This window comes from Triticum urartu, chromosome 2A, assembly GCF_056163025.1.
Source record: "Triticum urartu cultivar PI428250 chromosome 2A, HENAU_Tu73, whole genome shotgun sequence".
Taxonomy (NCBI): domain Eukaryota; kingdom Viridiplantae; phylum Streptophyta; class Magnoliopsida; order Poales; family Poaceae; genus Triticum; species Triticum urartu.
The window spans coordinates 6,423,154-6,449,799 of record NC_141874.1 but is presented as its reverse complement, the minus strand read 5'-3'; the positions used below and the strand labels follow the sequence as shown (position 1 = coordinate 6,449,799).

The 26,646-nt window shown below is 46.8% G+C and overlaps 2 pseudogenes across 1 annotated transcript; both read right to left on the bottom strand.

Moving 5' to 3' along the window:
* Nucleotides 1–331: 331 nt before the first annotated feature.
* LOC147982757 (uncharacterized) lies at nt 332–3,209 on the bottom strand (annotated as a pseudogene). Its single transcript, XR_015615509.1, has 4 exons — nt 2,939–3,209; nt 2,484–2,818; nt 1,762–2,251; nt 332–740 (listed from the first exon to the last, which is right to left on the bottom strand). The product of XR_015615509.1 is annotated as an uncharacterized LOC147982757 (transcript).
* Nucleotides 3,210–14,421: 11,212 nt separating this feature from the next.
* Nucleotides 14,422–15,029, bottom strand: LOC147982756 (uncharacterized; annotated as a pseudogene).
* Between the last annotated feature and the right edge of the window lie 11,617 nt (nt 15,030–26,646).

The window sequence follows — 26,646 nt, the reverse complement described above, 5'->3', positions numbered from 1 at the left end:
TAGCACTGAAATGTTCTAATGGTAGACATTTGATTTGTATAACAACAAATACAGTTTCAATATTACCAATATAATTACGTTCATAATGTTGTGAACTACAATAGATGATATAGTTAATAATTTATAATAAAAAGTGTATCAATATTCCACTTGGTCAAGATTTAAGATATGAGTATAAAAATTAAAAATGTTTAGTATAAATAGTGTTTCTAGAAGTATCTACTCTAATACTTACAGCTCGTTTAGGAACCAGAGTTTCATTTCATTTGGTGAAAATGAAATGAAATCTTATTCCTGTGAGCATTTCATTTTGTGGGATCTGAATTCCAAGTTCAATTTTGTTGTTTTGCTGCCAGAGGGGATTTGTGAAATGAATGTCATATGCTGTTTGTCTGCTATGTGCATATCTCAATATGCACAATCAACACATTTACTATCTAAAAAATGACAATCAGCCCCCAAAAAACTGTGTATTTTTTCAGTGATCAAGATAAAAAAGATCTAGACAACATCATCTCCACACATTCAAACATTCAAATATAATAATCTATAATGTAGATAATAATAGTGATAACATCTTTGAAGAGTCATTAAAGGGTAAAATTTTGTGCTCGTCGGAAACAAAGATCTTCAAACCATTACAAATGCATTAGGACCATAAAAAATAAATCTTTGCATCCATTAAAGAGGCTTGAACTTGCATCTAGATCTTGGTTTGGCCTTCAGGCTTTGTTGTTACCCTACAGACATCATCAGAAGCATGTAAGCAAACTTACTGTAGTAGTTAGCAAATGTAAAGCTTTTAAAATACTGTCTTAATTTATTAATTGGCACAATTGAAAACTCATATTTTTCTTCTGTATAATAAGCTACAACACACAAAGTTATATATAAAAGGCAAAGAGGTCAAAAAGTCATCAATTTTGAAGAGTCACAACTCAAAATTCATGAGCGGTGAAACATTGAATCAAGTAGAAAACTCATGTTATTTTTCTTCGCGTTTGTAACTTGCACTCTGAAATCTGAAGTAACATAAACTCTACACTAAAGACAGATAGATGAAGTTTCCTCAAAGTCATGATATCTCTAAAGAGGGTCACAAGGTTCCCAATGAACACAAGAAAATTATGAGAAATGTTCAGCAATTGAACCTAATCAATGACAGGTTCATGGCTCCTTAACAAGGCATCACATTACTACCTCATATACTTGCAGTGTTTGTTTTCATGGTATTCAGGCCAACATGAGATTGAAGAATCTGTTTATCAAGCTACAAAAGCATAGACTAATCAAGACTCGACTTACAGTGAACTGCCGCATACCATTCAAAAATAACTACAGAAATATATTGACCCTAATTAAACAAACACAAGGTCCAATGACCATTCATTCCTCCATGATCTACTCCTACTAGAAGACAACAAGATCCCGAGCTGTTGAGCACTCTAAAGACCAAGGAATCTCAAATATTGCAGTGCTGGGTCTGGCCCTATAAATAAATGCATCAGACTGTTGTTTTCGAGATTGATTAGGCAAAGAGGTAAAAAGTTGCGTCATATGAATCATTAGTTCTGAAATCCCAGTTTATGATGAATGAGACAGGTAACCAGCTATAGTACACAATGCGACTGAAGAAAAAATTATGGTGGAGACGAGACCGAATCATAGAGGGGAAATCAAAAGGCAAGGGACACATGTTAACTAAACAACTATATTTCTCTAACTACGAGGGACATGAGCAGTCCATTTCTAGCAACATACCTTCATTGGTTGATTTGCTTGAGGATCCATTTCTTCTTCATCCTTTCAGGCAGCGCCATAAGAGCCTTGAACTTGCGGTCATCTGCTATGAGGATATCATAAGCTGCCAGCAAGTCATCATCATCAAGTCCAGCAATTGCATTGAGAGCATCAAGTATTTCTTCGGGAGAGGAGGGTTTATCGCGAGGAACAACTTGAGCAATATCAGCTTTGTAGGCGCTTGTAAAATTATCCAGTTTTTCACCAAGCATAGATGCAATTGAGTCATCTGATCGGTATCTTTCTTCTTCTGTTCCTCACCGGTTTGAGTAGAAGATGTCGCGGCAGACTCGATGTTGACATTGTTCACATTCTCCGCAGCCATTTCCGCAGCACTTTCAGCGGCGGTTCTGGCTCCGGTTCCCGTGGCATGATCCTTCGAGAAGACAAGGCTGATTGAGTCCCAAAACTTTATGACCTTATGCCTATAGCAAGCGGCATCTTTGTTTGCCTGCAAAACATGTAAGACAGATAGTCACATGTCATGGTGGAAAATGTAACACACATCCATCCAAACACCAAATACAAATCCAAAGAGAAAACATGGACATCATGATATATCAATACAAGTATGAGTGACAACAAAAGATAGTAATTAAGTAAGAAACTTGACCACATGAAAGATGAAACTGAATCTCATGGCCATGCCATGAATACATAGTTGCTTAATATGTAGTGCTTACCTTGACATAGTTGCTCCACACGTCCTCACTATCAACCATAAGCTTGTTATGGGTCCAATCCCACCCAAAACCACTCGTTGACAACATCTTGCTGACATTGACATAGTGTCTATCAATAGTCTTGCACCTTGATATGACATTCTCCTTTGTGATATCCACATTGCACTTGGCTCGAACATTATTGACAACTACAGTGAAAACATGCGGCTTCCACCCATTTTGAGCACGGTCCCCTCTATTGTAATGCTCCACGAACACATTCAACATTGCCTCGTCCATTTCATCCGTCCAGGAAGGTAGTTTCTACCTCCTCTCTTCTCCACATCCATATCTTCCTGCAAGCAACAATACATGTATGAGACAAACGTAGAATCGAGAGAGAGAGAGAGAGAGAGAGAGAGAGAGAGAGAGAGGGGGGGGTTCAAAAAATAGGCATATGAAATATATGAACATACAAATGAATGAATTCAATGATTGGCTCCCCCGCGTCTCCTTTGGTAATCTGCCCACATTTGATGAGCTAAGGTATCTCGCTTGTTGTTCCACTCAGTTGTTGATTCAACATGTCTAATCATGTTTGGTTCTTCGGGATGTTCGATGGCAGCATCATTTAACTGATTAGCCATGTCAATTAGCATTATATCATCCATCTCTCTCTGCCTATCTCTTAGAAAGTTATGCAATATGCAGCAAGCATTAATGACACGAATCTGCGAGATGGTATTATTGGCGAGTACAAAAGCTAGGCCAGCTGAACCTAGCACCCCACAAAGACCTACTAGAGAACAAATACTGCAGGACAGTCCAAGCATGGTCACTAGAAGGTAAGCTTCAATGACAAATATTTCTATGTTCAGCAATGTCCAACTGGGGAACAAAAATACTTTATCTAAATGTGATAATATATATGTGTGCACCCGCCTTGCTATCTTGTTGGGAGAGGGTAGTTCTTCACAAACCACTATAACTACCCCAGAGAGGATGCCAACAGCAGCTCCACCAAAGAAGATGACCCCAAGGAGGATGCCAACAGCAGCTCCACCAAACAAGATGACTCCGAAGAGAAAGCTACCGGTTGGATGATTGATCTGTTTGAGATGGCATTATGTCAGATGTGAACAAGTAGTTTCAATATGCTTGTTATGTGAGAAGTGAACTCACTAGTAGTTTTATTCAGTGTGTTGCTTATGTGAGATATGAACTCACAATTTCAATGAGCTTGGAACTCAAAATTTAAGCGAGTCATGAGATGCAACAAACTATGCCCAGTTTATGTCTCATTATTATTCTTGTCATGTTGACGTACTGTGTGGATATATAACAGATTATGCTTAGTTTTTGTCGTTTACAGTATGGTTGTTCCAAAAATTTGGTCTGCTCAATACACTCATATTGTTGGAATTTGTGGTCTGCTGTGTGGATATAAATATCCAACATTTAGTCAGCACAGTTTTTCTCATGTTCAGATTAAGAAGTAAAAAACTTTCAGTGCTCCCCCATCTCATGATCTTCACTTCTCATTTGGGGAAAACAAATGAATCTTTGCCTATGTTATTTGAGCACAAGATAGTACAGTGGTGTGTGACAGCAGTCCAAAAAGGTTCGGCAATAAGATTTCGAATACTCTACAGACACAGCTAGAGTACATCCTTCAATCAAACGACAGCATAGTAGGTACAGTCATATAACCAGCAGCACATCTGGGAACATCTTGCATTCTGACTCAAATTTAGGACATTTGAGAATATCTTGCATTCTGACGAAATTCAGGTAGGAAAAGGGATACTGAAGCAACCCAGTGAACTGAAAAATAGTACTATATCATACATCTGGTGATATACGGTCATGGTTTTAAATGCCAGAAAACAATCTTGCATGAAACCTAACACAACAATCTAAAACAATTCCATTTCTTTGCTACAAGAACACATGTACGCGCTCTTTCACTCTCCAAAACAAAATCTCTGGGTCAACTCTGAATACAGTACAAATTTCTGCAACTTTCTCCAACATTGTGCGCCAGCATCAAGAGGAACTCCCGCCGGCTGACAACAAGCCCTCCATGGCCACGCGCCCATCTCCCTCCGCCTCCTCATCCTCCTGGGACGTGTCCTCCCGCCTTCTCATCCCAGCAGAGCGGCGAGACCGGGACGAGCGGCGCGAGCGCCGATCAGGTGGCCGGGCTGAGCGGCTATGGTGCGGGCACAAGGGCGAGCGGCGATAGCTGTCGGGCTGAGCGAGCGACGACGGTGACCGGACGGGCGGCGTCAGCAGGTGCGCTTACTGACGATTTGTGTGGCTCGTTCTCCTCTGCTCCAACGAGAATACCAGATGCAGATAATCAGATCTCAGTACGTGTACTCTATGCATATACTCAAGGGTAGTTTGGTCTTTTCCCGTGCTTATAATTGGAATGTTGGAATCAACCACGTAGTAGTTGTCCTGTCCGGTACGGACTAGGAGCAATCACCGATACCGACTAGGTATTGTAATAGTCTAGGTTAGCTAATATAAATACCTGAGTACCCCTGCGTTGTAATACCAGATCAAATCAAAGCAATAAAGTGCAAAGGCTCGACACGAGCCTCTTGGCCAACTCGGCGAATCTGCGTATTGTGTTTCTGACGAACTTGGTCTACGCTAGCTAGCTAGACACGAGAATCCATTCACCAGGGTGCTTGCCTGCTTGTTTACCGCTGTACGTGCACGTCTCCGTCGAAGCAGCCGGAAGCAATCGGCTGTAGCTTGTACGTCGCTGCGTATTGTCGGAAGTACTCGACAAACAGCGTCATCAAGGTCGGGTCTGTGCCAACAATTGGTATCTAGAGCAAGATTGATTTTCTAGTAACGGAGGATCATGGCGGACGACGAGAAGAACAAGCAGCTGGCGGAGTACTCCGGTGCGGCTAAAGTATTTGCTGCTCCGGCGAGTTCGTCGTACCCACGATTTGATCGCGAGAACTTCGGGGTCTGGAAGGCCCTCATGGAGTATGGTCTCCGTGCCAACGAGCTATGAGACGCGGTCGACCCAGGCGGTGACGCGTTCAAGAAGGAGGGAGCCGAGCACCGAAAGGATCGGCAGGCGGTATCGGCGATTTACTCGGTAATGCCGATGGATGTCCTCCAACACCTAATCGCCAAAGAAACGGCGAAGGAGGCGTGGGATACTTTGAAGCTCATGTTTGAGGGACACACCCGCGTCAAGCAAGCCAATCTCCAAACTCTCCTAAGGAACTACGAGACTTTGGTCATGGGCGACAATGAGTCCGTGGATGCGTTCGCTTCACGGGTGGCTACTCTCGTCAATCGGATCCGCGCGCTTGGAGAAAACCTCACGGAGAGCTCGGTTGTCCGGAGGTTCTTGCGCGCGGCCCCTCCACGGTACCTGCAAATTGTCACGGCGATCGAGCAATGCGTCGATCTTGAGACTCTCTCCATCGACGATCTCGTCGGACGCTACAAGGCTCACGACGAGCGTATGCGGTACAGTCTCAGGGATGGGAGGAACGATGAGAATGTCATGCTCACACGGGCTCAATGGCTGGCGCTGGACTCAAGGAGAGGAGGCGAGGGCTCTAGCAGCAACACTCGCCAAGATCGTGCGCCAAAAGAACAAAGTAAGAAGAACGCCGGCGACGGCGCTCCGAAGAAGAAGAAGTTCGACAAGCGCAAGATCAAGTGTCACAACTGTGGTATCATGGGGCACTTCAAGTCAGAGTGCAAGAAACCACCGAAGGAGAAAGCTCTCATGGCCAAAGGAGGCGATGATGGAGACATGATGCTCATGGTCGAAGTATGCGAGCTAATGGAAGAGGATAGTCCAGCTCCAAAGGCACCGGCTACAGAGGTTGTCACGCTCATTGAGGAGGCAGTTTATCTTCACGATAAGAAGAGGATGAACACGTCGAGGCACGTGTGGTACCTCAACACGGGCGCTAGCAACCACATGACCGGCGACAAGGACCAGTTTTCTGAGCTCAGTGTTTCGGTGGGAGGCACGGTTCGGTTCGGTGACGGACGGACCGTTGACATCGCAGGGCGAGGTACAGTCCTGTTTGAGTTGAAGAATGGCGGTCACAAGGTACTCACAGATGTGTACTATATTCCCAAGCTAAAGAGTAGCATCATAAGTCTTGGCCAGCTCGAGGAGCGTGGTTGCAAGATTGTGCTCGAAGATGGCTTTCTATGGGGGTATGATCGTCAGAGGATGTTGATTATGAAGGTGCAGAGATCACCGAACAGGCTTTACGTACTCAACTTGGATCGTGTGGATCCAGTATGTCTCTTGTCAAGCATGGACGACTCGGCATGGAAGTGGCACGCGCGCTACGGTCATCTAAATTTCCAGGCTCTTCGGCAACTTGGACAAAAGGAGATAGTACGTGGTCTACCGTGCATCAATCATGTCGACCAAGTGTGCGACGGTTGTCTCATTGGGAAACAAAGGCGAGCCCCGTTCCCAAGAGAGGGAAACTTTAGAGCGAGTAAAGCTCTTGAGTTGGTCCATGAAGACTTGTGCGGACCGATTACACCGGCCACCCCTGCCGGAAACAGATACTTCTTGCTCGTCGTCGACGACTTCAGCAGATTCATGTGGATCGTGTTGTTGAATACAAAGGACCAAGCTTTGCAAGCCTTCAGGATAATAAAGATGGCGGCTGAAGTAGAATCTGAAACCAAGCTGAAGGCCCTCCGTACCGATCGGGGGGGGGGGTGATTCAAGTCTCGTGCATTCACGGAATTTTGCGAAGCTCAAGGGATCAAGAGGTATCTTACGGCGCCATATTCACCGCAGCAAAACGGTGTTGTGGAACAGAGGAATCAGACCGTGGTGGCGATGGCACGAAGCATGTTGAAGAGTAAAGGCATGCCGGGCAAGTTTTGGGGTGAGGCAGTCAATACAGCCGTTTATCTGCTGAACCGGGCTCCAACCAAGAGTGTGGTTGGGATGACGCCGTACGAAGCATGGTACGGACACAAGCCCACGGTTGATCATCTTCGCACTTTCGGGTGCGTGGCGCATGTGAAGACAGTGACCGGGCATACTAGCAAATTGGCGGATCGGAGTGCTCCAATGGTGTTGGTTGGCTATGAAAAGGGAACAAAGGAATACCGTGCGTGCAACCCCTCGACCAATAAGGTGGTTGTGACGCGTGACGTGGTCTTTGAAGAAGCGAGGTCATGGAATTGGAACTCCACCGAGCCGGTATACCCGTCTTCCGATGAAATTTTCAACGTTGTTTACGATGATTACGAGCATGCAGACATTGATGATCAACCGAAGACTTCGAGCATCGCGAGCGGCGCGGCAGAAAACGATGGCGCGAGGCACGCGCCAGAAGCAGCGGCGGCCGACGTGCACGAAGCTGCGTATGGCACGCCAGGCAGCAACGCACACAGCAGCGCTCGCTCAGCTGGCCAAAAGAACGTGTCAGAGGGGAGCGGCCCATCCAGTGGCCCAACTAATGGACCTGAAGATGGACTCGAGCCAGAATCCAGAGAAGTCAGCCCAGGACGTAGCCCTCACGTTGCGTCAGGAGGGTTAGAAGGCCACATGCATGGGATTGTTGGTTCTCCTGTACGTACACCAATCTCACGTGGGCCAGCCCAAGGGTGCAGATGATGGAAGTGTGGCAACTTCAGATGATGATTCCTCGTCTTCGACTGTACAGGAGACAAAGGAACGTCCGCCGACACCAGTACATCTTCGACCAGTGGTGGATTTATATCCAAAGGAAGTGCTTCCAAAAGTAAATCCTGTGAAAATTAAAGGAAGAGGACGGCGGTGTCTGCTTAGCGTCGAGGAACCGACGAAATTTGAAGATGCAAACACGGCGGAGTGTTGGCGTCGTGCTATGGATGGGGAGTTGGGATCGATCCAAGACAACAAAACATGGGAGCTCGTGGATCCACCCAACGACCATAAAATCATAGGGCTCAAGTGGGTGTTAATGTGGTGTTATTCAATGTTCAAAGATTAAATCATATGGTTCTATTTTGTACCTAAAATTATATGGCCTGCCCTTCCTATTTCCCCACTGTGTAGTGAATTCACAGACAATAAAACTAGACAGACTTACTAGTTATTATAATGAAAGAAAAAGGTTAGACTGTCATTCTTATAGTGATAACTGAATGATGTCTAATAACAGGCCAATTCTAGTACAAGCCCAGCCCACTGGTAGATTCCACTGCAATCTAGCCCAGCTAAGCAAAGCTCGCTGGTACTTTCAGCACAAGCCCAGCCCACTGCAACCTTTGGTCTATATAACGAAATTAATCCAAAGCATTTTTCATACTATAAGTGTTTTTTTTAAGAGTGATTATGTAGCACTGTTTAGGTTGTCCACATACAGGATCCATGAGGTTGAACCGTTTGTGTAAGAACTTGTTCACAAATTGGCTTGCCAGAACCCAAACCAGATAGTCAATCCAACCTGGGGGGTGCTACATACCAATAGCAGTAGTCACATACCAATAGCAGCCAAATCTATCCAGCAAGACTAGGCACGTTCTTGCCGTCATATATACCATAAAACATACATCAATGATCAATCATATGGTTCCACTTATGAGGTCACAGATATACTCCGTCCGTATAAGTGTCTCAACTTTAGTACAACTTTGTACTAAAGTTAGTACAAAGTTGAGACACCTATTTTTGGACGGAGGGAGTATAATGCTGCCATATGCTATATTTCTGCATTTCTTGCACCAACAATATAACTGAGCAACACTGGATCCCAAGGAACAAGTTTGTGCAACCACAACATAGTTGGAGCACATCAACTTCATGGTATAACACCAACAATGTGCCTTTCTTTGCTCTGTAGCTTGGAGTGCTAGTCATATTGAGTATTTTGATCACTACTTGAGTTAAGTTGTGATTCAAGTTTTCATTCCTGTTTTAGTCTCATATTTGATTTAGTTGGACTAGCATCTTTATTTTTATCAAATATATAGTCACTCAGTAGAAATACCACTACAGAAAATAGGTAAGAAAATTTGTGAACAAATAATATAATTTAAGCTACTCCCTCCAATCCATCTTAATTGTCGCTGATTTAGTTGAGTAATTTTTTTTGAAACGAGGCAAAAGACTTGTCATTTTCATTAATTAAGCAGAAAGAGAATTGTCCAGTTAATTGACGGGAAACCGGCCTAAAATCGACACAATCCAGCCCACAAAATGGGCACCACCGACCAACCTAGCCACCGACATGGAACATAGAGCTGCAGAACAGCTGCACAAGCCACGACGGCACATGCCAAACAGATGGCCACATGCACAACCAACCGATAGCTCCGACTTTGACCACGAGCATCGCAAGGGAAATATGCAGGACTTGTGCCAAACGTGCACACCGTAAACGACCACCAAGCGCTTTTCATTGTCGCACCTGGATTCACTCCACAGTAGCTCCGACTTCAAAACAACCAGGCAACCCACGGAACAGCACTCGGACATGTCGGGAAGATCCGACTACCAAAGCCCGAGCCACGACCCAAGCTCCTCTCGACGCCATCATCGTTGCCAAACAGAAATCGGCACCCCAGAAACAGTCTCCTCAGCAAACCACGCGGCGAAGATGCTGTCAACCACCGGTCTCCTGTTGTATCCGCCTCCGAGACGATGCCCACAAGGAGGAGGAAGACGTGAAGGTGCCTTCATCGCCTGATCCTGCGGATCTGAGGTTTCCCTCCGGAGCCAAGGCTACGGGGAGAGGGGAGAGGCAGCAAACTGCAGCGACGCGTCCAAGAAAGTGTGCGGCGCCCGCGGGCATCGCCGCCACCGCATCCGGCAAAGGCCGGAGATAGGATTTCTCCCGGTGAAGCTCGACCACCAACTTCGTGAAACGGCCGGCCACAAACCGCCGCCCACCAATCCTATCTGTCATAAATTGGGATTGGTTAGTTGAGTATTTAATTCCAGAGCCTACATCTGTCATAAATTGCTATCTTTCTAATTGTTAAATTGTTATCTTTCTAGTTGTCATGTGCTTATGTATGTGTGTAAGCATGATTTGTACTAGTTGATGTTGCCCATATTTGATCTTTATGGCCGTTATATTTTTCACCAATTTAGTAGTTTACTGTAGCTGCACTTGTGACTATCAAAATGCACAGCCTATATTCCAATCACGCTTCATTTCATTAATGAAATCAGAACTAATTTGGTTGTAAAACGTAGGTTTTGGGGGAACTGGCTCAACCCTCAAAGAGGTGGCCTATCACATATATATATTAATGACATACAAGTCCAATACCAATAAGGTATGGTTTACACAGTAGGGCTACAATACGAAGTCTAACACCCTCCCTCAATCTCAACTCACTCCTGAAGTATCTAGGAGGTTGAGATTGCGCCTACAGACCTCAAACATGGGAGAAGGTAGAGGCTTGGTGAAGATGTCCGCAAGTTGATCTTTTGAAGAGATAAACCTGACTTGTAGTAGCTTCTGTGCAACACGTTCCCTCACAAAATGATAGTCAATCTCAATGTGTTTAGTCCGTGCATGGAACACCGGGTTTGACGATAGAAACGTAGCACCGATGTTGTCACACCAAAGGACCGAAGGATGTGGCTGAGCAACTCCTAGCTCTCGAAGTAGGGACTCAATCCATATAAGTTTAGCAGTTGCATTGGCAACCGACTTGTACTCAGCTTCTGTGTTGCTGTGGGAAACAGTGGCTTGCTTGCGTGCACTCCAAGCGATCAGATTAGGACCCAAGAACACAACATGTCCCCCCGTGGATCGCCTGTCATCTGGACACCCAGCCCAATCAGCATCAGAGAATATAGAAAGAACTCCGGAGGAACTGGGGCGCAGGTGAAGACCAAAGGAGACAGTGAGACGCACATAACGCAGTATGCGCTTCACAACAGACCAGTGTACATCAGTAGGAGCATGAAGATACCGGCACACCCTGTTAACCGCAAAGGAGAGATCAGGACGCGTGATCGTCAGATACTGCAGGCCACCAACAATACTCCTGTACTCAGTAGAATCCTCAGGAGATAGAAGAGCACCATCAGCAGCAGAAAGGGTGTCAGTGGAGGACATGGGCGTAGGCGATGGCTTGCACTTGAGCATACCAGCACGGCGCAAGAGATCAAGAGAGTACTTCTTCTGGGTGAGAGCCAAACTGCCACGAGACTGATGAGTGACCTCAATACCCAAGAAGAAATGAAGCTGTCCCAAATCCTTAACTGCAAAATCACGACCAAGTGCAGTCACAAGATCATCAGCAGCCGTCGAAGATGAGCTCACCAGGACAATATCATCCACATACACAAGGAGGTACATGGTCACACTCGATCGCTGAAACAAGAACAGTGAAGTATCAGCCGTCGAAGGAATGAACCCATGAGTGCGTAGAGCTAGCCAGGCGAGCATGCCAGGCACGGGGAGCCTGCTTCAGTCCATATATGGCCTTCGTCAGATGACAGAGATGATGAGGCTGAGTGTGATCAACAAATCCAGGTGGCTGCCGCATGTAAACCTCTTCTTCAAGCAATCCATGAAGAAAAGCGTTCTGCACATCAAGCTGGCGGAGAGACCATCCACGAGAAACTGCCAGAGACAGAAGAAGTCGAATAGTGGTAGGCTTGACAATTGGGTTGAATGTATCCTCATAGTCTAGGCCTTGACGCTGTTTAAAGCCCTTAGCCACGAGGTGCGCTTTGTAGCACTCAATGGAACCATCTGCATGTTTCTTCACCTTCAACACCCACTTCGGATCAGTGATGTTGACGCGAGACGGAGGGGGAACAAGTGTCCAGGTCTTATTCTTCATAAGAGCATGATATTCTTGTTCCATAGCAGCCCTCCAGTATGGAATACTCATAGCGGCTTGATAACTGCGTGGTTCGGCGGTTGGATCATCCACAACATGAGCCAGGCAAGCAGCAAGATAGGTGACCGTGCCATCGATGCGCTCCTTGGGACGAACAATGCCACTGCGGCTGCGAGTGTGTGGACACCGCGGGGGAGCAAACACCAGGGCCGGCGGGATGTCCGGAGCAGGTGAGGCCGGTCCAGGGGACTCTGGCAAAGAAGGATCGGGTGATGTCGGGCCGGGCGACGGCGGACCAGGCGACAACAGGCCAGGCGACGTAGCCCCCGGTGGCGTGTGAGCTGCTGCAGACCCGGGCGAAGTAGGCACCAAGGACGCCCGCGCGGATGGCGAGGGCGATGATGGAGGGGAGTCCGGGCGAGGAGGTGGCGACAGAGACTGCTCAGAGGAGGCCGTCGTAGGCTCTGGCCCGGTCGCAGTAGCCAGCATGGGCTCCGGCCCAGGCGCGGTTGGAGACTGGGCGCCCGGTGCGGGGTCGAGGGCGGGAGGCGCTGCATGCACCGGCTGATCGACGTGCACCACACGCGACGTAGCGGGTCCGTCAGGGAGGAGTTCCAGGCGAGCTCCACGTCCAATTCCTACACCATGATTAGGTAACAACACACGCGAATATGCATAGATGGTGCTGTGGTGGATGACTAAGGCATGGCAGAAAAGGGGAAGACGGTCTCATAAAAAACAGCATCCCGAGATGTGTAGACTCGATTGGTTGGGACATGGAGACACTTGTAGCCTTTATGGAGAGAACTATACCCTAAGAACACACACTTTTTGGAGCGAAACTCAAGTTTGCGATCATTATAAGGACGAAGATGAGGCTAGCAGGCACACCCGAACACCTTAAAAAAGGAATAGTAAGGAGTTTCACCTAAGAGAAGCTCAATCGGAGTTTTCATATTAAGAACACGCGTAGGTAATCTGTTAATGAGAAAACACGTGGTAGCAAAAGCATCACTCCAAAAACGAAAGGGTACAGAAGCATGAGCAAGAAGTGTGAGGCCGGTCTCAACTATATGGCGATGTTTGCGCTCAACAGCGCCATTCTGCTGATGTGTATGCGGGCATGATAAACGATGAGAGATCCCAAGCTTATTAAAGAAGGTGTTGAGGTTGCGATATTCGCCCCCCCCCCCCAATCTGATTGAACATGGATAATTTTATGCCGGAGTAGACGTTCAACATGCAATTGAAACTGTATGAATATATCAAACACATCAGATTTGCGCTTAAGAAGATAAAGCCAAGTGAAGCGACTATAGGCATCAACAAAACTGACATAATAGTTGTGACCACTAACAGATGTTTGTGCCGGACCCCACACATCAGTGAACACAATCTCAAGAGGGTTCTTTACTTCTCTAGTAGATGAAACGAAAGGTAGCTGATGACTCTTGCCTTGTTGACTGGCATCACACACGGACATCTCTTTATTGCTAGACACTAATGGCAGCTCATGACGGTGGATTATGTGGCGAACGATGGGTGTGGCGGGGTGACCAAAGCGAGAGTGCCACTGGGAAGGCGACACACGAACACCGCTGAAGACGCATGGGGCGGATGGATCCTCCAAACGGTACAAGCCTTGGCTCAACCGGCCACTAAGCAGAACGTCCCGGGTTGCTCGATCCTTAACAAAAAGATTAAAAGGGTGAAATTCACATAGTACATGATTATCAAGGGTGAGCTTAGGGACAGATAAAAGATTACGAGTTACCGAGGGTACCCGTAAAACATTACGAAGATGAAGCTGCCTAGAGGGATGACTAGTTAAAAGAGATGCTTGGCCAATATGAGAGATGGGCATACCTACACCATTGGCGGTGTGAACCTGATCGTGCCCGTAGTAGGGCTGGTAGGTGGAGAGTTTGTTGAGCTCGTTCGTCATGTGATCCATGGCGCTGGTGTCCATGTACCAGGCTTGATCAACAGGGTAGGATGGTGTGTATCCCTGCTCGACGCGCGGGTCCTTGCCCTTGGCGGCGATGTGGGCAGCCGGGGCGGCGGCGAGAGGACCAAAGTCTGCCATGGCAAATTGGCGCTCGTTTCCCTTGCTGTCGTTGCCGATGCCAAGGAAGCTCCTCTAAAAGCGGCGGTGACACTTGGAGGCGACATGGCATTCATGACCACATAGCTGGCACACCACCCTAGTGTTAGGGCCCTCACCCAGGGTCGATGCAGGGGGCGGGGCTGCCTTGCCAGGTGACGGGGCAGGTGGGCGCTGGCCGCGAGAGGCCTAGAAGGCCGCCGGCTGGGCAGTGATGGTGGCGGAGGAGCGACGAGCCTCGACGCATTGCTCGGTGAAGAGGAGGTGTGAGTAGAGCTCGTGAGGAGGCATCGCTGGCTTGGCGTTGTGGACGTCCTAGGCAAGATTGTCGTAGTCGGCGTCGAGGCCTTTGATGACGAAGCCTGCGAACTCCTCGTCGCTAAGCGACCGACCAATAGAGGTGAGCATGTCCGCCAGCACCTTCATCTTGTTGAAGTAGGTCGTAGCAGAGGAGTCCAGCTTCTTCATGTCAGTGAGTTCGCTGCGAAGGGCCATCGAGCGGGAGGTAGAGACCTGGCAAAGGCGTGCTCCAGGGTCGTCCAGGCGTCCATGGAGGTGGCGGCGAAGAGACAAAGGCCAGTGACCCCGTCGCCGAGGGAACCTTGGATGGCAGAGAGGATCGCCTGGTCCTGCTGCACCCACATACGGTGTTCCGGGTTGATGGCCGGGCCGTGGACGGTAGGGATGACCTGCGGAGGACACGGTAGCGAACCGTCAACAAACCCTAGGAGAGACCGGCTGCGTAGCAGCGGTAGGACCTTGGCGCGCCAGAACAAGTAGTTGTCTGGCGTGAGTCGAATGGCGATCAAGTTGTCGAAGTGGAACGGCCCGGTGGGCATGATTGCACCAGCAGCAGGGATGATTGGCGGCGGAGCCGCGACAGGATCCACGAGCAATGCCGTGGCTGTGGGGACGATCGGGATCACGGCCGCGGCTGGTGCCGTGAGCGAGGCTGCGGGTGGCTCCGCGGGCAGCGTCTCCCCCGAGGTCGCCGGGATGACGGCGAGTGTCGAGGAGGATCCAGAGGAGGCCATCGCGGGCGGCGGCGGCGGCGCGACTGGTGCTAAGGCCGTCACAGGCGGTGACGGTGGGATCGGCGCTGAAAAGAGGGAGCCGACGGTGGTGGTGCCGAAGAACTGAGGCACTGGCGGAGCCAGGGGCGAGGTGGGAGGTTGAGGAGGGCGGCAAGCGATGCGGGAATAGACCCGGAGCTGGCGGCGCCCGAAGCGGAAGCGGTCATGGCGCCGGTGGCAGCAGCCCTAGGGTTTAGGGTTTTGGTGCGGCGGCGGCGGGTGGGGTGGAGATAGAGGACCTAGGTTAGGCTCGATACCATGTAAAACATAGATTTTGGGGGAACTGGCTCAACCCTTAAAGGGTGGCCTATCTCATATATATATTGATGACATACAAGTTTAATACCAATAAGGTATGGTTACACAGTAGGGCTACAATACGAAGTCTAACATTGGTACAGTGTTTAAACATGTTGTTAAAATCACAAACAAAAAACAATATTTATTGGGACAAGGATGGAATACTGATGTTGACAAAAACAGGAGTCTTCATTCTTTCTTTTGCATTGTTATAGGATTGCGAGAATACTGATGTCGCATAGTGAGCACCAGGCTCGACCTCAATCCCATATGTACTGCTGGCAAACATTCATTTGAATCATGCTTTATAAATCAGACGCAAAATTGTGATGTAAAGTTCGTCAACCGGTACACACCTCCCAATCGATCCACCGGTGATGTAAAGTTCGTCTCACAGCCGTGCTGCTCGATGTAAAGTTCGTCTCACAGCCGTGCTTCTCGATCCACCGACTACCCCCAGTGATGCTGCCGCTATTATCGCCACCACCGAGAATGACATCAGTGACGACATTCAATATGGTGCCTACTGGCTGGTGCTATTGCTTTTCTGTTCGAGGTAGACGCTGGCACGCTGATCTGCGGGTATGGATAACAAACCATCGCCTGCTCCATCATGGAGTTTTTAAGGTTGCACGGGCAAAAGGTAAGGTTGCACGAGCACGTAAAGCAAACACAAGATGCTCCATTAATTTACTGGCCACTGCTGCTTCCGTGAAGCTCACCAAGAGCCTTAGAGCATCTCGAGCTGCGTCCCCAACAGGCCCCCTCAGACAACTTTTTACGCGCCAGCGCCGAAAAAACGCCCCAATCGCGCCTCAAAACGCCGAAATCCGCCGGCTCGGCCCGTTTTCGGCCCGGCGATCGCAGGCCCAACCCGGCACACTGGTGGGGGGGGCGCTTGGGGGCTCCGGCGCAACAGAAAAGCACGCCTGGCCCACACTGTCAGGCGAAAAGTCAGGCCAACCGGCCAGATTCGCTCCCCACCCCTCGCGCTCTCGGCCGCTACCCTGCCGATCCCGGTGCCGCCCACCTCCCACCACCACTAGATAAGTCATTCCTCGCCGGAAAAGAGAGGAGGCTTCGCTGCGACAGCCTTTCCACCGCCGTCCGGCCGATTTTTCCGGCGTTCTTGCCGCAAAGGGCGGTGTACCGGTGGTGTGCGCCCGCCGCGCCCGCAAGGTGTTCGGCGATTTTTCTGCTCGGCGCTGGACTCGGACAAGGAGGAGGCGCTCGCCGTGCTGCTGGAGGAGGAAGCCGAAGCCGACGTCCAGGAAGAGGAGCATCTCATGGTCCTCGCCGCCCTCGCCGGCCTGCTCGCGAGCAATGAAAAGCCGCGGCGAGGTGGCTCGGCGCCGGGGCGGATGAAAGTAAAGAACTGGCATCCTCTGGAAGGCTACTTCATGCTCTACTCCGACTACTTCGCCCACGCTCTACTGCACGGTGACAAAGTATTTTGGCGCCGTTATCGGATGAGCCGAAAACTTTTCCTCAGGATTGTGAATTCCATCCGGGAGTTCGACAGCTACTTCAAGTGCAAGAAGGATTGCACGCCAGCAAGCTTGGATTCACCTCAATCCAAAAGTGCACGACAGGGATGAGGATGCTTGCATACGGAGCTCCCTGTGATTCACTCGACGACTATGGGCGCATGGCCGAGTCTACCACCATTGAGTGTTTCTACAAGTTCTACAGGGCAGTGGTGGCAGTGCTTGGACCGCAATACTTGCGAACACCCAATGTGGAAGACACTTCTCGGATTCTAGCACAGAATGTAGAAGAGGATTTCCTGGGATGCTTGAAAGCATCGACTGTATGCATTGGAAATGAAAGAACTGCCCATTTGCTTGGCAGGGGATGTACAAAGGTGTCAAAGGCGGTTGCAGTGTGGTACTTGAGGCGGTGGCCACACATGACCTCTGAATTTCACTAGTGCAGAACCGGGCAATAGCACCGGTTCGTAAGGCCCTTTAGTGCCAGTTCCATAACCGGCACTAAAGTGTGGGCACTAAAGGCCCCCCCTTTAGTACCGGTTCAGCATGAACCGGTGCTAAAGGGCAACCACGTGGCACGAGCCAACTCCGGGGGCCGGGAGCCCTTTAGTACCGGTTGGTAACACCAACCGGTACTAAAATGTTTGGTTTTTTTGTTTTATGATTTCTTTTTCATTTAATTTTGTGTTTTCCATTTTAATTCTTTTTCGTTTGCTGGTATTTTACGATACTACACATTGTACATGTTATGCATATATATGGTAGCTAGTAGAACCAATCATATATATAGATCATCAATGTCTCACAAACCACCATATTAATTCACACATACACACATGTATAGCTATATACAATTTCTCGTACATATGCATGTTGCCTTCGGAGCCAGTTGCATTAGCCTAATTGGTGCCTTCGGAGCACGATGACAAATTGGAAGTGGTTCATGACCTGGTCGATGGGGGCGGTAGCGGGTAATAGTATTCTCCTTTCGGATTTATGACCTGGTCGAGCAAAAATCCCGCTATTTCCTCTTGAAGTGCTTGTACGCGCTCTGTATCTAGGAGCTTGTCCCGCACCTCTGTGAACTGTTAAGAAGGAGATCAATATGCATGTGTATTAGTTGTGTGACTAGATATCGATAATGGTGCACAAATTGTGAATAGTGTTCTGACAAGCGTACCCATTCCTGTCTTTCAGATCTGCTCCTTTCGGACGCCATCATGCGAATGTTCTCGCAAACGCAGTATGCACACAGATCAGTCCCCTGCGCCTGCTTTATGGCCTTTACGAGAATGGAATTTAATTTGATCAGATAATAATTAATCAAGCATGATAATATTAAAAAGATGGCAGCTAGCTAGCACTACTTAATTACTTACCTTGGGTCGAAGCCATCTCAGCTGTCGTTTCCATCCGCCTTCTGTTTTGCTGATGAACCTTGCTCAAGCCTTGTCCGCCGACAAAGAAAATGAATAAACGGGTTATTAAATAGTTCATATCATGAAATGACGAACTAAATAGGCCGAGATATATAGTTAATAATGACTGAAATTACCTGTTGACTATCCCAAACAAGATGTTATAGTCACTATTTTCTTTGAGTAGTGAGTCCAGTATTTCAACTGTTCCTTCGTCAACTTTAATGATACACAAGATCCAGTGAAATCTGCATGCACACACGTTTGCATGTCTTAATTAAGCGGGCATATGTAAGCAAAAACATGTAGCCAGCTAGCTAGTAGGCAAAAACAGAGAATTTGTAGTACAAGAAAGTGTGACTCACTAGAAGTTGTAAGGAAGTATTATATCTTCATTGTATTTGAGGCGCTTCAAGAACTCGAACATGCTGTCCTCTACCTGCTTTTCATAATGCTTGCTTATTTTCCATGTGTATTCATTAACGGTGTTTGGGTCAATGAACCCAATGCCATAGCGTCCACCTTTTGTCATTTCATACATCTTTATCCTGCATAATACCACAGAAAAGAATATAGTGAGAATAATTACAGGTAATGATTGATCAAAAGGATCAATACAGCTAGCTTGAGACTTAAATTACAGAAAGAAATCATTTATAGACAATAGCAACTGACGATAGATTTGTCGAGTGCGTCTTGATTGTATAAATGAAACAGTTCAGAATACTCAACGGTAGGTTTCTCGTGGTAGTAATGATCCTTGTTGACTTGCACCATGAGGGACTGTCGATCGGATATCTTGGTAATGTCCATGTACCATTGATGCAATTCATACATTCTCGTTGGGAGCTTCTTGACATCTTCTGGCTTGACCAAAGGTTGGCCCCGGACATATTTCCATTTTAATTCCTCCTCTGTAAGCACAGGCATGTCCTCGATCTCGAGGAGTTGTCCAACAGTGATCTTGAGTTCTTCAGCCTGCGTTATATGCTGCTGGGTTATTACCACATCGCCCACCTAGGGACGTAAACTGTTTGCCCATAATAATATTGGTCGCGCGTACTGTCACGTGTTGTTGGCGGCACAACAAGCGGGGGGATCGGTTGCGCCCACTGTTCTCCTAGCTGGGCAACGGTTCTCTCGCATTTTTTGACAGCTGCTTGTTGTTTGCTCGAGCTCGAGCTCGCCTCCTTCTGTAGACGTTGTCGATGTAACTTCTTGATGTGGCGCTCATAGTCTGTGTCAACAGGCTTAGGAGGTGGTGGTTCAGCCATACGAATGAAGTGGTCAATAACTTCCACAGGCACTTTCTCCCTTGGCGACGGTGGCGGTTTCGGTCCAAAATGGGCGTCGACTTCTGCCCGCACTATGGCATTGGTTTGCTCCTTGGTCCTGTCGTAAGCCCTCTCAGGAAGAGGAGTAGTGAGGTTTGGACCATATTTATATCGCTTGCCTCCGCCTGTACTTCCTGTACTATGACCTCGACTGGTACCGCTACGCACCATAGCTGCGGGGTGTCTCTTCGTGGATTGCTGAGGCGGCAGAGACGGCTAACGGGGCTGAGTTGGACGAGGAGGAGTGACCTGAAGCTGTGCCGGACTTGGAGGAGGAGTGGCCTGACACTTTGCCGGACTTGGAGGAGGAGTGGACGTCTGACGCTGTGTCGGACTTGGAGGAGGAGTGGCCTGACACTTTGCCGGACTTGGAGGAGGAGGAGTGGCCTCACGCGTTGGTGGACTTGGAGGAGCGGGAGTCTGCTGACTCGGTGGCGGACTTCGACGAGGAGTCAGGTGACGCGGTGTCGGTGGCCTTCGAAAGATGATGCAATCCTTTCTCCATAGGATGATACGATGTTTGGCATCTCCGAGTGTGTGCTCCTCGTCACCTCCAGGAATGTCAAGCTCTAGCCCCGAATATTGGTCCACCACCTCATCAACCACGACACGAGCATAGCCTGCTGGAATCGGGTTGCAATGGAAGGTTGCATCGGGGGAATTTGTATAAGCAACGCCGTCCGCCACATTCATGGATATGTTCTTCATTTTGAAGTGTAGCTCGCAGTTAGTGTTCTCCATGATGCCACGGGGTATCTATCCAGCATTGCATCAAACGGGGCAGAACCCACGCTGCTTCTCGGCATGGATGGGGCGGTGGTATCCAATGCTGGATCATCCGCTAGCTGTTGCAGCTGCTGAGACCCCCTTTGCTGGCTAAGTGAGTCGATCTGCTCCTGCTGTCGCTGGAATTTGTCTGCCAAGTCCGCGTACGTGGATTCTAGGCCTTGAAGGCGTTCATAGTCCAGCTTTCTCTTCTCCTCCTCCATCTTCCTCTGCTTCTCCTCTGCAATCTTCCTTCTCGCACGGGTTCTGTAGTTGGCGTTCCAGTCTGAAAACCCCTCATACCACGGAATAGCGCCCTTGCCTCGTGTTCTTCCCGGGTGTTCAGGATTTCCCAGGGCACATGTAAGCTCGTCGTTCTCTCTGTTCGGCTGGAACACCCCCGTTCGAGCCTCTTCTATTGCAACAAGTATGTTATCGTCGGCTCCGTTCAGACATGCCTTCGTCGAAACTTTGCCTGTCTTCGGGTCCAACTCCCCCCCATGCGCATAGAACCAACTCCTGCACCTGGGGGGGGCAGCTCTTAGTAACCGGAGTGACACCTGCATCCTCCATCTCGTTCTTAGACTTATCCCACCACTAGTAGAAAACGGGCCATTAGTACCGGTTTGTAAGGGCCTTTAGTGCCGGTTATGGAACTGGCACTAACGTTTCGGCACTAAAGGCCCCCCCTTTAGTACCAGTTCAGCACGAACCGGTGCTAAAGGGGAACCACGTGGCACGAGCCAGCACCGGGGGCCGGGAGCCCTTTAGTACCGGTTGGTAACACCAACCGGTACTAAATGGTTGTGGGTTTTTGTTTTATTTTGTATTTTTCAATTAAATTTGTGTTATCAATTTAATTTAGGATTGTTTTACGTTATAATGAGTTGTAGTCGTCATCATCATCATCATCATCATCGCATATTAAATAAATAAATAAACTCTAGCTAGCTAAAAATCATCGTAGTCGTCTAATTACCACTATTTAATCATCATAGTCATTACCGCGCTAGCTATCTAATCATCATTAACGCTGGCTAGCTTAAAGAGGAAACTTTCACTTTGTAACAGAAGCAAAGATATCATCAAGTTCAACATAATCGTCACCAAGATCGAAGTTCAGGACACGGACATGAGACAAGTACTATAAGAGCATGAACTAGTAGCTACTGATCCTGCTGCTCCCTCTCAGGTAGAATAGCATAGAACATGTATAGCTCTCCTGATTCATCATACTAGAGCATGCAGATGAATCTGTCTCCTAATCTTGGGTTGCGCTTCTCCTTACTGCCCCCTAGTACTTCTCTGCGATCGTTAACAATTTTGCTCCAATCTTTCACTATTAAGCATTCTTCGCTTTCAGAAATCCTGAATGCACTCATGTGCAATGTAGGAAATCTTGGTCGTAAGCTAACCATTGACATGCGACCTTTTGTCTCGATCCACTGAGGCACAACTGTCATCGGAAGTCCTTGTTGAACAACATCGTATAGTAATTAATATACTAAGCAATGAAAGTTTTGCTTCAAAAATAATGTATGCAAAAGATGCACTAATTAAGGACAAATATTTAAAATCTTACCATCTTTTGATTATAGATGTGACCTAGTTCAATACGATCACCATTGGTCGCACGTTTTGAGTACTAACATTTCTAAGTTTAGGAAAAAAATTGTCTTGACAGTATTAAGATCCTCAAGCCATGAAACATAATGACTTATCTCCTCGCAGTTTAGTTGAGCCCCGGGGCAGTAGTAGGTCCTGTCTATCAAGCGCCGGACATGTTTGCTTGAACCGAAATAAGCTGACAATACAAATTAGTTGTCAACTATTTTTGAATAAACTGTATGAAAGACATAAACATATGCATGCATGGTTGAGAAAAACTCACCAAATGGTAGAACTGGAGGCGTTTGCACATCGACCCAGATGTCTATATTACCTTCAATATCATCTTCCGGACGAATATCAAAGGTGATAACCATATCAGGCTCAAATGCATAAGCCTTGCATAGTGCTTGCCAAGTTTTGCATTCAAAATGGGTGTATGTGTCTCCATTATATAATTTGACGTTGAAAGTATACCCATGCTCCGTCTTCAAGTAAACTCTCTTTACCTCCATATCATCTATATTACTAAAACCTATCTTATCCAAAACAAAATTTTGCATGGCAGGGGATGCGCTAGTAGAATAGTGAAAATTTAAAATTATAAGTTAAAGCAAATGAAGCATAAGTTTTGCATTCAAATAATAATTGACAAAGTGACTTACTGTATCAACTTCGAATGTCTCATCCAGCTTGATGCTGAAGCGCCTACCATCAACAAGGAAATTTTGGTCGGACAGGCCGCGCTGGTCTTCACAGTGTTCGCACAAAATAAAATCTTTTTCGTCGTCAGATGACATTTCCTATGTTCATATAGGTGAAACATTAAACACCTATATCTAGCCAAATATATATTCATCTAACATTTGACATTAATATATCTAACTATATATTCAATTGACATTACTATATATTTAACTTTTCTATCTAATTCATCTAACATTCGACATTAATCTAACATTTATATAAACTCAAAATATATAAAAAATTAAATAAACAGAAAAAACTCATTAACAAATAATATTTTAATTAGATCATCAAATCTCATATACCTAAATTTTCTTACTAAAATAAACTAGTTATATTAATTATTCAACTAGTTCTAATCTCATATACCTAAATTTTCTTACTAAAAATAAACTAGTTATATTAATTATTCCACTAGTTCTAATCTCATATACCTAAATTTTCTTACTAAAAATAAACTAGTTATATTAATTATTCAACTAGTTCTAATCTCTAGTTCGACAATTTTTCTATCTAGCTCTCTAATTCATCTAACATTCGACATTAATCTAACATTCGATCATCTAATTAACTTTTCTAAAAAACAGAAAATAAGTAAAAAAAATGTGTGTGTGTGTATGTGTGTGTGTATGCATGTGTGTGTGTATATATACGTATATGTGTGTACGTATGTGTGTATGTGTGTGTGTATGCGTGTGTGTGTGGTATATGTGTGTGTGTGTGTGCGGCCCCGTACGCCGCCGCCCCGTACGTACGAGCGGGGGCGCCGGCGTACAGGGCGGGGGCGCCGGTGTGTGTGTGTGTATGTATGTGTGTATGTGTGTGCGGGAGCGAGAGAGAGACGTACGGCCGCGGCGATGGCGACGGACGGCGGTGGCGTTCGGGGCGGCAGCGCGAGACGACGATGACGACGGGCGGCGGCGGGGACAGCGACGATGACGACGGACGACGGGCGGCGACGACGGGATCGAGCGGCGCGCGCGGCGGAGGTTGGAGACGAAGTGGGGATGAAACTGAAATTTTCGTACGAGCTATATATATAGGATGGGCCTTTAGTACCGGTTGGTGGCCCCAACCGGTACTAAAGGCCTATTTTCGCCAGGCCAAGCGGCGGGAAACGAAGGCTTTTAGTACCGGTTGGAGCCACCAACCGGTACTAAAGGGGGGGGCCTTTAGTACCAGTTGGAGCCACCAACCGGTAATAAAGGCCTTGCGCTGCCACCCCAAAGTTTAGTCCCACCTCGCCCGGCGAAGGGCAGCCGCACTGGTTTATAAACCCAACCGCGGCTACTTCTTCGAACTCCTCTATATAGCAGGCTTTTGGGCCTAATTAATTAGGGCGCGCTGCCCTGTGAGTCTGATGGCCCTCTTGGGCCTGCATTTGCACACCCTAGGTCTGGCAGACCCACAGGGCAGTGCGCCAACAAATTTTTTATATAGTTTTTCTTTTCTGCATTACTTATTTTCTTTTATTTATTTTTGAGTAGTTTTTTATATAGTTTTTTCTTTTCTGCATTACTTATTTTCTTTTATTTATTTTTGAGTAGTTTTTTATATAGTTTTTTATTTTCTGCATTATTTATTTTCTTCTTTTTATTTTTGAGTAATTTTTTTGTATAGTTTTCTTATTTTCTGCATTATTTATTTTTGTATAGTGCGAAACCCTGATACTCGGAAAGAGTTTGTCCAATTTGTACACGAAGTGCGTCCAGTTTTTGCCGTGACCCTCTCTACTCTTTCGCGGGTGATATGATGATACCATGCCAAGTTTCAACATTTTAAGGATTCATTTTGTAGTGATTTTCAATTTCACGGTCATTTAGCTCTCTAAACAATTAGGTAAATGACCGAAAAACAACAAATGATGTCAGAACATGTTGGAAATTGATGATGTCGCTTTAAATGCTGCATACTGAACACAAAAGAAGTCTGGAGTTTAAATAAGTTATTAAAAATAAAAAAGAGGTGCAATGCTGGTTAATTTGCTTCAAGCCATTCGGAATAGTGTAGACTGCACTGCACATAGCTCAGTGCAATCTATGCTATTCTGCAAGGCTTGAAGCTAATCAACATGTATGTGAGCATTGCAACTCTTCGTCATTGTCTCTGCACTCACGGCTTATAAACCGCTCATACTGCCTCTCTCTTGGCGAAGATCACAAGATAGTTTGGTTAAATTGCATTACTTGTAAGTCCAGTTAACATGGATGCTTATGATGCAAGAGCAACAGCAAAAGTGAAAATTTGGCACAAATAGGTAGTTGTGTAACTAAAATAGGTAGGAAGAGAGATAGCTCTTATGTCACAAAAAAGAAGTTGTATCAAACCTTTTATGTCGGATCTAGAACAAACCAATCGGTATCGCCATCATACAGCCCAACCGTGGCTCGTGATGCATATATATGCATATCAAATGCACGGTTGGACGTATGATGGCGAATCCGAATGATTTGTATTCAGTCGATGAACTGGTAGATGTATGCAGTCGATGAACTGGTAGATGTATGTAGTCGATGAACTGAAAGACTTATGCAGGGAAGGCGAGAGGTGGGCTATATATAGGGTCGTCTGGCTCACAAAGTGATTGTGGTAGTTTCGATCCAACGACTCACATGAGCTGCGAAGAAACACACCCTTGATCCAACGACTCGCAAGAGCTAGAAAGAAACACACGATCCGTGTGATTCTTCCTGATTGGTGGGATGCACATTAGTACCCACTCCGGACTCCAAAACCAAGTTTCAACATTTTCAGGATTCATTTTGTAGTGATTTTCAATTTCACGGTCATTTAGCTCTCTAAACAATTAGGTAAATGACCGAAAAACAACAAATAATGTCAGAACATGTTGGAAATTGATGACGTCGCTTTAAATGCTGCATACTGAACACAAAAGAAGTCCGGAGTTTAAATAAGTTATTAAAAATAAAAAAGAGGTGCAATGCTGGTTAATTTGCTTCAAGCCATTCGAAATAGTGTAGACTGCACTGCACATAGCTCAGTGCAATCTATGCTATTCCGCAAGGCTTGAAGCTAATCAACATGTAGGTGAGCATTGCAACTCTTCGTCATTGTCTGTGCACTCACGGCTTATAAACCGCTCATACTGCCTCTCTCTTGGCGAGGTGGGACTAAAAACAGCTTGCCATAACCTCATTAGTACCGGTTCGTGGTAAGAACCGGCACTAAATGGTGATGGTGGGGCCATAGCCTGACCGCAGGCTGATGCAGCCTCTTTAGTACCGGTTCGTGGCATGAAACGGTACTAAAGGTTCTCCATGAACCGGTACTATTGATCGCCGCCACGAACCGGCACTAATGTACACATTAGTGCCGGCTCTAATTCAAACCGGCACTAATGTGCTTCACGTTTGACCCTTTTTCTACTAGTGCACTTAGGCATTGCCACCGCGTAGCCACCTGGCCCCAACTTATGGAACTTATCCTTTTTTTCGGCATTCTTCTTGTTTATTCTCGACCGTTCCTTAGCTAATTCTGAATCCTTGAATTTCACGAAATCGTCCCA